Source organism: Heterodontus francisci, chromosome 9, assembly GCF_036365525.1.
Source record: "Heterodontus francisci isolate sHetFra1 chromosome 9, sHetFra1.hap1, whole genome shotgun sequence".
Taxonomy (NCBI): domain Eukaryota; kingdom Metazoa; phylum Chordata; class Chondrichthyes; order Heterodontiformes; family Heterodontidae; genus Heterodontus; species Heterodontus francisci.
The window spans coordinates 20,439,923-20,451,945 of NC_090379.1; positions in this window are offsets into that span (position 1 = coordinate 20,439,923).

Sequence of the window (12,023 nt, forward strand, 5' to 3'; positions counted from 1 at the left end):
CATATGCAAGCACATGCACAATCACAATTTCTGATATGAGCTTGGAATGGATTGGATTTCCTGTTGGAAGTGTGAAGTTGAACAATTTGCTCTGTCGTCTCTTGTTCCTGTAGTGTTTGATTGATCTGGGTTTGATTGTATTAGTCTGTCCACTTATCTGTGTTCACTGTGTTCAATTGCTTAAGCCTATGGGTGGAGCTTAAGAGTTTGAAACTGAAAATAAAAAGAGACAGAGCTAGAATGTTCTACAGAAACATACAGACTGTTCTGAAGAAGACATTGTACTGAGATCTTGTTAGTGCTGTAAATAAACCAGTTGTTGATTTAATACAAGTGTGCTATCTGTATTGCTCTGAGACAAATCAGATATGCATAATATAGCATCATAGAAAGTTTCATAGAAAGTTTACAACACATGAGGAGGCCACATAGCCCATCATGTCTGTGCCAGCTGAAAAATGTTCCACCCATTCTAATCCCACTTTCCAGTATTTGATCTGTAGCCCTGCAGATTACACCACTTGAGGTGCCTATCCAGACTTCTTTTGAATGACTTGAGGGTTTCTGCCTCAACTACCCTTTCAGGCAGAGAGTTCCAGACCCCCACCACCCTCTGAGTGATAAAACCTTTCCTCATCTCCTCAAATATATCCAGCAACCCGCATAAACATAATAGTTCCAACATGGGTTCGGTGGGGGGGGGGGGGGGTGGTGGGGTGTGGTTAGGGGCGGATAAAAATCTCACAGCTGATTCATTCACACTCATTCTGTGAACAAACTTTGAAGTTTCATCCTGTGCTGGAATGCTTGGCTTGCTTGGTAAAACATGCTGAAACTGGCTGCCAGGTAGACCCTTTTTCACCAATGCAAAGCCTGGTCCCTTCTAGCCGAAGAGTTAGCTGTTTTTACAATGTAAGAGGGACAGGCTAGGGCTGCTGTCTCCTGATTCACAAGCCTCATGCAACTGAATGCAAAGCCAAAGTAAACCTGTTGGATTAACTATCTTAAAACTGGAACCTCGAAATTCTAATTGTCTCCAAGGCAGAATCCTAACAGGACTCCAAAACAGTAGCCTGAGATTGGGGTGGAGCTCGTTTCCAGTGAAATTCCATCCTATATCTTTCCTTTAGCTATTTTGCAATGAAGGGCATGGATGAATCTTCCATCTCCCCTCTATTTGCCCCTCTCCCTTGTCATAAGGGCATCCATGGTTTCTTTGGAATCCTGCCGAGAATATTCATGTAAGATCCAACGAAAGATGATGTTAGTTCTCCTGAGGTCCAGAAAAGGCCCAAAATTGCTGATGCTACAGGTAATTGTTCCTGCAGGAGATTAATTGCATTCCAGAAATTCTCCTGGAACTCCCCAAGGAGCTGAAGAGTTGGGTTTAGTTTAGTTTAGTTTAGAGATACAGCACTGAAACAGGCCCTTCGGCCCACCGAGTCTGTGCCGACCATCAACCACCCATTTATACTAATCCTACACTAATTCCATATTCCTACCACATCCCCGCCTGTCCCTATATTTCCCTACCACCTACCTATACTAGGGGCAATTTATAATGGCCAATTTACCTATCAACCAGCAAGTCTTTTGGCATGTGGGAGGAAACCGGAGCACCCGAAGGAAACCCACGCAGACACAGGGAGAACTTGCAAACTCCACACAGGCAGTACCCAGAATTGAACCCGGGTCGCTGGAGCTGTGAGGCTGCGGTGCTAACCACTGCGCCACTGTGCCGCCCCGTGGCACAGTTCTTCGTGGACCTTCTCTGATCCATCATCAGAGCATGCTATTGATTCAACTTGCCAGCTAGCACTTTGGGGCAGGGGCCACTGATGTTCCCTTACAAATGCAATGCCCCTGCCCTGTACATATGCACGATGTTACCCCCGTAATATAGGATGGGGTCTGGGACTCTCTGCTTGGGTAGACCTAGGAGTGTTCCCTACTCTCATCTAACAGTGGAATGTCCTGATTATGATTTTGGAACCTGGGTCCTCTTCATTGTTGGCTTTAGAGAGCCCAACAAGATTACTTAAGGGGTGCCAATGGGCTGTGTGAGACCCACACATCAGAAACTGGCAGTGGCAGCACGGCACTTAACCCAATATAAAGTATCTTTGGAGTGACATACATCCTGAGCCCTGATGATTTGCCTCCCCATGCCCATCCAAGTGACCCTCAGAGGGGAAGTAACCAAGATCCCTTTGAGGATTGACATAGTTCCAAGTTGCCTAATCCAATATCTGAGCCAGGCAGGGACAGCAATACCCAAGGGAATTGTTTCTTGATGAGCCAGACTGGCATCTAGGACTTGGAACTACAGTGTGTTGAAAGGCCTTCTCTCATCCCTGAGCTTCCTCATGTCTCACGGATATGGATGGACTGTGCTCTGATGGGTAGAAATTCATTTTGCGCGGTAGTGCAGCAGAGATTTCCAGGAGGGGTCATCTATTATACACCCAGCCTGATAATCAGTTCAACTGAAGTCAATAGAATTGATTATCAGGCTGAGTATAAACCGGGCAGCTGATGCCATACTACTAGCATTAAGACTGTCTAATATTGTGCTTCCCACTGACGCTAAGATTAGATAATGTATCAGCTCAACACATTTACCTCTCCTTGTATCATCCGTGGAGTTTCCCTGTAATATTCGTCTTACACCATCAATGCCCATTGAACAGAGTGGCAAGACATTTTGACAGAGTTTTGTTGATGAGGTATCCAGGGCAACTCATGGATTGTTTGAACTTTTGTGCGAAACATTAAAGTTTCATTACCTCATAGGCAGCAGGTCAGCAGTGTAGTTTGAACAGCCAAATCTGGTTTTAAGAGCAATTGACAACGGCTGATAAAAGTGGGCAGCCCACTGATAGGAACAGTGTGAGAGACTAAGCACGCTGTCCACACAATTTATTTTTGACATGGAAGCTTTGAAGGATCTCGGTCCAAACACACTTTCCCTCCAGATATCATCCTGTGCTCTTTAAGGATCTGTCAGCACTGGGCACAGCGTTGTGGCAACATGGCACACAAGACATGGTGCATGGAAAACATGGTAGCACAAGGGAACACAGTGTGGCAGAGACACATTGTGATATATGGCAACATGGTGGCATTGTGTCATTATGCCAGCATAAGAACATAAGAGCAGAAATAGGCCATTCAGCCCCTCGAACGTCTTCCACCATTCAATTAGATCATGGCTGATCAGTACATGAACTCCATTCACCTGTCTTTGCTTCATATCTCTTGATAACCATGTGGTAGGGAGATCATGTCATGGTAAACGAACAGCACAGTGCCATATGGTATTGGAATACAGAGTGCTGGAATGCAGGTGATTTCTCACACATAGCAAATAGTCATTCTCAACTGTCCTGTAGCTGGGGAGTGATTGAGGTCAGGTCCTCCCCTTCCTATTCTCAACCAACATCTACATACACACTCAGGAAGATATTGATAGACTGGTAAAATGGGCAAATGAAATTTAATGCAGGGAAGTGTGATTCGATACATTTTTCTATGAAGAATGAGGAGAGGCTATATGAATTAAAGGGAACAATTTTAAAGGTGGTGCAGGAACAGAGAGAACAGGCTCTATGTGTGAAAACCTTTGAAGGTGGTAGAACAAATTGAGAAGGCTGTTAAAAAGCATATAGGATCCTGGGCTTTGTTAATAGAGGAATAGAGTACAAAAGCAAGGAAGTTATGCTAAACTTCTATAAAAAAAAACTAGTTAGGCCTCAGCTGAACTGCATTCCTTTCTGGATACCAATCTTTAGGATGGATGTCAAGGCCTTGGAGAGAGTGCAGAAGAGATTTACTAAAATGGTACCAGAGACGAGGAACTTCAGTTATGTTGAGAGACTGGAGAAGCTGGGGTTTTAACAGGAAATTTGATAGAGGTGTTCAAAATCATGACCGGTTTTGATAGAGTAAATATGGAGAAACTGTTTCCAATGCCTGACAGATGGGTAACAAGAAGACAAAGATTTAAGGTAATTGGCAAAAGAAGCAGAGGCGATATGAGGAAACATTTTTTTAACACGAGTTGTTGTGCTCTGAAATGCACTGCCTGAAAGGGTGGTGGAAGCAGATTCAATAGTAACTCTTAAAGGAGAACTTAATGAAGACTTAAAGGGAACAAAATACTGTGTAATTGGAAAAAAGCAGGCGAGTGGGATTAATTGGATAGCAAGCACTACCAAATAGCCAGCACAGGCATAATGATGGGACGAATGGCCTGTTTCTGTGCTACATCATTCTATTTTTCTTGACTTTCAGCAGGGGACACTAGATTGCGCCAGGAAACAGATACTCTGCTGAAGGTCAATTGTAGCATTGTACATTTGGCCAATGAGCTCATCACAGAGCAGGGATTGAACCTGAGGCCTTGCTATTCTGTAAGGCTGAATACAATTGAGGACAGTGCCTTTATCCACCAAAGCAGCTGGAGAACCTTGTGTTCTAAAGTACTTCCTGATTTACTGTCAAAAATAAATATCTCTGATTTATACCGGGGCATCATTCCTGAAGTGACATTTACTGTTACTATTGTTGCTGCCAACCATCATTATATTTATTGATATTCAGTAACTTAATAAAATTAAGTACCACAGGACATGCGCGATGCCAATATCATCACCCTTTATAAGAACAAGGGTAGCTGCAGTGACTGCAACAACTACTGTGGAATCTCCCTGTTCAGTATAGTGGGGAAAGTCTTCGCTCGAGTCGTTTTAAACAGACTCCAGAAGCTGGCTGAGTGTGTCTACCCTGAGGCACAGTGTGGCTTTTGAGCAGAGAGATCCACCATTGACATGCTGCTCTCCCTTTGCCAACTACAGCAGAAATGCCATGAACAACAGATGCCCCTCTACATTGCTTTCATTAATCTCACCAAAGCCTTTGACCTCGTCAGCAGACGTGCTCTCCTCAGACTACTAGCAAAGATCGGATGTCCACCAAAGCTACTAAGTATCATCACCTCATTCCATGACAATATGAAAGGCACAATTCAGCAATAGCGGTGCCTCATCAGACCCCTTTCCTATCCTGAGTGGCGTGAAACAGGGCTGTGTTCTCGCACCTACACTGTTTGGGATCTTCTTCTCCCTGCTGCTCTCACATGCGTTCAAGTCTTCAGAAGAAGGAATTTTCCTCCACACAAGATCAGATGGCAGGTTGTTCAACCTTGCCCGTCTAAGAGCGAAGTCCAAAGTACGGAAAGTCCTCATAAGGGAACTCCTCTTTGCTGACGATGCTGCATTAACATCCCACACAGAAGAGTGTCTGCAGAGAGTCATCAACAGGATTGCGGCTACCTGCAATAAATTTGGCCTAACCATCAGCCTCAAGAAAACTAACATCATGGGACAGGACGTCAGAAATGCTCCATCCACCAATATCGGCGACCACGCTCTGCAAGTGGTTCAAGAGTTCACCTACCTGGGCTCAACTATCACCAGTAACCTGTCTCTCGATGAAGAAATCAACAAGTGCATGGGAAAGGTGTCCGCTGCTATGTCCAGACTGGCCAACAGAGTGTGGGAAAATGGCGCACTGACACAGAACACAAAAGTCCGAGTGTTTCAAGCCTGTGTCCTCAGTACCTTGCTCTATGGCAGCGAGGCCGGAACAACGTATGTCAGCCAAGAGCGATGTCTCAACTCATTCCATCTTTGCTGCCTCTGAAGAATCCTTGGCATCAGGTGGCAGGACCGCATCTCCAACGCAGAAGTCCTCAAGGCAGCCAACATCCCCAGCATATACACCCTACTGAGCCAGCAGCGCTTGAGATGGTTTGGCCTTGCGAGCCGCATGGAAGATGGCAGGATCCCCAAGAACGCATTGTACAGCGAGCTCGTCACTGGTATCAGACCCACCGGCCATCCATGTCTCCGCTTTAAAGACGTCTGCAAATGCAACATGAACTCCTGTGACATTGGCCACAAGTCGTGGGAGTCAGTTGCCAGTGATCGCCAGAGCTGGCGGACAGCCATAAAGGTGGGGCTAAAGAGTGGCGAGTCAAAGAGACTTAGCAGTTGGCAGGAAAAAAGACAGAATCGCAAGGAGAGAGCCAACTGTGTAACAGCCCCGACAAACAATCTTATCTGCAGCACCTGTGGAAGAGTCTGTCACTCTAGAATTGGCCTTTATAGCCACTCCGGGCACTGCTTCACAAACCACTGACCACCTCCAGGCGCTTACCCATTGTCTCTCGAGACAAGGAGGCCAAAGAAGAAGAGAATAAAATTGTCATCAATTATTAAACGTATGCTTCGATGAATTTCACTTTTAAAAATTGGTTAAAAAATTGCTTCATTCTTAACGAGGGGGAATAAAATGACTTTCTGATCTCAGGGTTTCAGTAAGTTTACTGTTATGTGCAGGTTTCTGATATTGGGTTGGTTTTCTACACCAAGGTTAAAAGGTTGATTGAAGTTACCAAGCCAGAATGTGGAGAAACTCATCATAATGGTGACAGATGAGTTCATCTGATGGGGGTAACCATGGGTACAACACGGATCAGCTCGCAAAATCATTGAACCACTGGGTATAATTTGAGATACAAAGATTATTGAAGTGCACTGTTAGATATAAAGGGGGATTGGATAAGGCCTGAGAAAGGGGGCAGGGATCGTGATGCACGGTTATCCCGTGCTCATTCGTTGTGTTGCATCTTTGTGCTGCCTGCTTTAAGATTTAGGTTCGGGAATCACAGGTACCCAAAGAAGGGGGAGGGGGTCAAAGTCATAGGTGTTTTTTTAAAGTAGTTTATCAAGTCATTGTTTAAATATAATGTATATTAAGAAGCAGCAGTTTAAATACGATGATGCATAAGCTAAATAGACAGAAAAGACATACGACCCGTAACAGATTGAATGGATTACCGATTCCAGATCATATGATGGAGCTGAATGGTGTTGGCAGTCTCACTGACGGATGAAGCAGGCGAGGTCTTGGTGGTATCTTCAGTCCTTGGGGTCCTCAGTCTTCTTGAACTAACCAGAATGTTAGGCCGGAGCCAGCATGGATCTACCTTGAGAAGCATTTTTCTGTCTCAGGAAGACTGAAGATTTCCCTCCCAGGCACATGTGTATTTCTGGGGGCTGGTAGTTAACCCTTTGTCAATCACTTGCTCAACAGGTACCCGAGGTGTTGGGGTGGTCACCTCCTCCTTGTCCATTACTCTGCCCCCTAAAGTCACCTTTCACCTTATCTCGTGCTTGGTATCATTTGTAAACTTCTGCCAGAAACTTGTCTAGACAGGGTACGAGGCTCCATCTTATCAGCTTTAGGAAAGTCTTGTTTCAGAGCCAGTGCTAGAATCATGTCCTTGGCAGAGATAACAGGCCTACACTGTCCTGGCTGTCTGCCAGAGCATCTTTCTTAACAAGAGAGAGAGAGAGAAAACTATTTCTATAAGAATTCTATATTATTCTGAGAAGTACCACTTATTAAAGATCCCATTTGTTACACTGATAATTACAATAATAGTAGTGTGCAGCCAGTGCTAAGCATGTTACTGAGTGGCTGCACACCTCAGCAGGGGGTTCAAGTTCATGCAAGACTTGCACCACTTAAAGCTAATCTGCACTACGTAAAGCTAGACTGCCCCTTTTTTAAAGGTGGGCTGCATTCTGCCTGCAGCAAGTACTGGAAGTGGTTGGGAAAGAGTATCTGAGCAGGAAAAAGAGTGAATATGGTCCATCAGGGCAGAGAGTGTGCTCCTCAGTTCTCTGATGCGGAACTGGAGGCCTTGGTGCAGGAGGTGGGCAGGACGAGAGAGGCTCTTTCCCACAGGGGGCCAGGAGGTTCTCCAGATAAACTTTCAGGAGGCAGTGGGAACAGTTAACTGCCATGATCAATGACACTAGTGTAGCCCCGAGTGCAGGAATATGTTCAATGGCCTCATCCGAGTGGCCAAGGTCAGTGAATGCATCATCAAATGCCAACTCCTTGCAAATGAAGCACAAGCCTCACACACTGCTTCATTCACCACCCCCATTTCACTCACCTACAAACATTCTCCATCAAGCTCAATTCATATTTAACATTCAGTTTCACCTCACCTTCACAGCTTAACACTGCTGCAATACTCACGCACACATCTCTCAGCAAAACCATTGAAGATAGTATGTTCCTACCTAATCCACCTCCTCACATCCCACTCACCACTTAGGCCAGAATATCATCTGATTTACACACTACAGATGGTGTAAGCATGCACCACTTGCTTTCCCTCATCACCTCATTGCAGTCCTACCCTTGTGCCTTTATCCTTTCAGATCCCAAGAACTGCCACCTAGTTAAGCTCTGGTGCATGAGCCTGAGCTCCAAGAGGAACAAAAGACTGATGAAGAAGAACACCGAAACTCAATCTCACACTCACAGCCACCAGCTCAGATAATGGTACTGCGCCAGTTTCAGAGGACAACATAGAGACAGGATTTGCACATGGTGAGTCACTGGGCATGAGTGGTCTACAGCCAGGGCAGAGGGGGAAGGCCGTGCCAGCTCCCCAAGGGTGAGGTCGCACACAAGTTCTGCTGAAGAGCACTCATATGAGGACTTCTATGTGTGGTATATAGAAAAAGGCTGATGGGCATCTCCAATGCTTGATGCATTGGCAGGCCTGCCAGAAGGCCTGTTTGCATTGTCAAGAAGTATGGAGGAGTCAGTCTCCAACTTGACATAGAGCTTTGCACAAAGCTTGGAGCCCATCCTTTCCAATATGAAAGTGGTGGACAACTCAATGAGAAAGCATGCAGACTTAACCATGATCCAGTGTCTGATGTTCAATGTCTCAACCCCCATTGCAGCACAGGCAGAAGCTGCCTAGTGTCTGAGTGCTGCAATGGGAAGCTCAGACAAAGGTCATGAAATCTCAGCTTGGTGCCATGCATGGTTGTGGTTATGAGTGCTCAAAGGGGCTTTCAAGGTGTCACAGCAGTCCAGAAATCTGTCCTCCAGTGGACTAGGATGTGGACTGTCGACTGTCCTCTAGTGGACTAGAATTGCTGAGGCACTGCTCCAGGGAGTGGCAGTGGCTCTGTGGAGCCCAAACCTGCTGTCTTCTCTCAGGATGACAGTATTTGTCTCCCACTCCGCCAGTGCCCTTGCTGTTGCCTGTCAGCCAACCAGCCTAGACTGCTGCTGCCTATGCTCAGGTGGTGCAATTCGAAGCTGGGCCCTCAGGGCTCAGAGCTGTCGCGGGCGTCCTTCAAGGCCATCTGCAATCTCCACCAATGAAAGCCAGCATCCTTCCACCAGCAATGCTGAGGGTAACACTAGGACAGACAAAGGCACCTGCAAGACAGGTGCTAAGAGAATGGTCAAGGGTGATTCTGTATGGAATATTAAATAGTTTATTTGATAAAGTTGGCTTGGGATGTTTGTTTTGTGGTGGGTTTTATTTCAGTGTTGAGACCAACAGGATGCTGTGATGGTCAGTGACAGATGGAAGGTAAGATGTGTGACTATTGTAGAATGGACATTTGGATTTGTATTCAGTGGAACTGTTGTCAGATGAGGTGATCACAGGCTATGAGGCAGGAAAGGGGATGTGCTGTTTTTCTCCCTGCTTCCTCCTCCTCCTCTTACTCAGCAGCTCGCCGTATCCTTGATGGCAAGGGCTGTGTCCTCATGATGGCGAGATTGAGCAGACCACATGCAGAACCTAATGGTCTGTTCTATGATATCTTGTGTGGCAGCACGGCTCTTCTATATGAATGCTGGCCACGTGTGCTTTGTTGTGCACAGGAATCATGAGGCAGGTGGTCAGCCCAGCGGTCATCCTCTGGTGTGACATGGCACCTCAAATACTGAGGGAACAGCGGATTGGCGTCGAATAAAGGCATCATGACTGCTGCCAGGATACTGGGCATTCACCTGTACGGCGTGCTGAGTGTGGGCACACACCAACTGCACCACCAGCTCAGCTACACACACCTCCAAGACAGGTAGCTAGGTTGTCACATGGTGAGGCAGGCATCACAAGTGAGCAGGAGCAGGTGTTTGAAATATGTACAACACGTTGGTCAAAGAACTGAGGGTGGCAAGGGCACAGAATGGGTGAAGAACTTCAATGTCCATCATCAAGAGTGGCTCAGAGGCACCACTGCTGACTGAATTGGCCAAGTTCTGAAGGACTATCTGTCAGACTGGGTCTGTGGCAGGTGGTGAGAGAATCAACAAGAGGGAAAATCCTCTTGATCTTGTCGTCATCAATCTACCTGTGACAGATGCATCTGTCCATGACATGTATTGGTAGGCGTGACCACCGCACAGTCCTGGTGGAGAGGAAGTCCTGTCTACACATTGAAGACACTGTCCGTCGTGTTGTGTGGCACAACTGCCACGCTAATTAGGATAGGCTCAGAACTGGTCTAGCAGCTCAAAACAGGGCATCCATGAGGCTCTGTGGGCCATCAGCAGCAGCAAAATTGTTATTCCTCCACAATGGCATATCCCCACTCTACCACTACCATCAAGCCGGGGACTCAACCCTGGTTCAATGAAGAGTGCAGAGGGGCATTCCAGGAGCAGCACCAGGCATAGCTAAAAATGAGGTGCCAACCTGGTGAAACTACACCACAGGACTACATTCATGCTAAGCAGTGGAAGCAGCATGCTATAGACAGAGCTGAGCAATCCCACAACCAACGGATCAGATCAAAGCTCTGCAGTCCTACCACATGCAGTCGTGAATGGTGGTGGACAATGAAACAACTAACGGAAGGAGGATGCTCCAAAAACATCCTCAATGATGGGGGGTCCGAGCACATCAATGCAAAAACCAAAGTTGAAGCAAACATGATCCATCTCGGCCTCTTCCTGAGGTCCCCAGCATCACAGATGTCAGTCTTCAGCTAATTCGATTCACTCCGCATGTTATCAAGAAATGGTTGAAGGCACTGGATGCAGAAAAGTCTATGGACCCTGAGAACATTTCAGCTGTAATACTGAAGACTTGTGCTCCAGAACTAGTCATGTCCCTAGCTGAGCTATTCCAGTACAGCTACAACAAAGGCATCCACCCTTATATGTCCTGTCCACAAAAAACAGGACAAATCCAATCTGTCTAATTACCGCCCCATAAGTCTACCTCAATCATCAGGAAAGTAATGGAAGGGGTCATCGATACTTGCTCAGCAATAACCTGTTCACTGACTCTCAGTTCAGGTTCCACCAGGGTCACTCAGCTCCTGACCCATGACAGCCTTGGTCAAAACGGGGACAAAAGAGCTGAACTCCAGAGGGGAGGTGAGAGTGACTGTCCTTGACATCAAGGCAGCATGAGTGTGACACCAAGGAGCCCAAGTAAAACTGAAGTGAATGAAAATTAGGGGAAACTCTCTCCACTGTTTGGAGCCATACCTAGCACAAAGGAAGATAGTTGTGGTTGTTGGAGGGCAATCATCTCAGTTCCAGGATATCATTGCAGGAGTTCCTCAGGGTAGTGTTCTAGGCCCAACCATCTTCAGTTGTTTCATCAATGACCTTCTCCTCATCATAAAGTCAGAAGTGGGAATGTTCGCTGATGATTGCACAGTGTTCAGTTCCATCCTCAGATACTGAAGCAGTCCATGTCCATATGCAGCAAAACTTGGGCAACATTCAGGCTGGGCTGATAAGTAGCAAGTAATATTCATGCCACACAAGTGCCAGACAATGACCATCTCAAACAAGAGCAAGTCGAACCATCTTCCTTTGATATTCAATGGCATTACCATCCTTGAACCCCCTTCACCCTCAACATCCTGGCGGTTATCATTGACCAGATTCTTAACCAGATCTACCATATAAATACTGTGGCTACAAGAGCAATTTAGAGGCTAGGAATTCTGAGGTGAATAACTCACTTCCTGACGCCCCGAGCCTGTTAACCATCTACGTGGCACAAGTCAGGAGTGGGATGGAATACTCTCCACTTGCCTGGATGAGTGCACAGTAGGCTCAGCATTGCCAGATGCCTCCATTACCTTTGCTGAGCTGAAGCAACTCTGAAT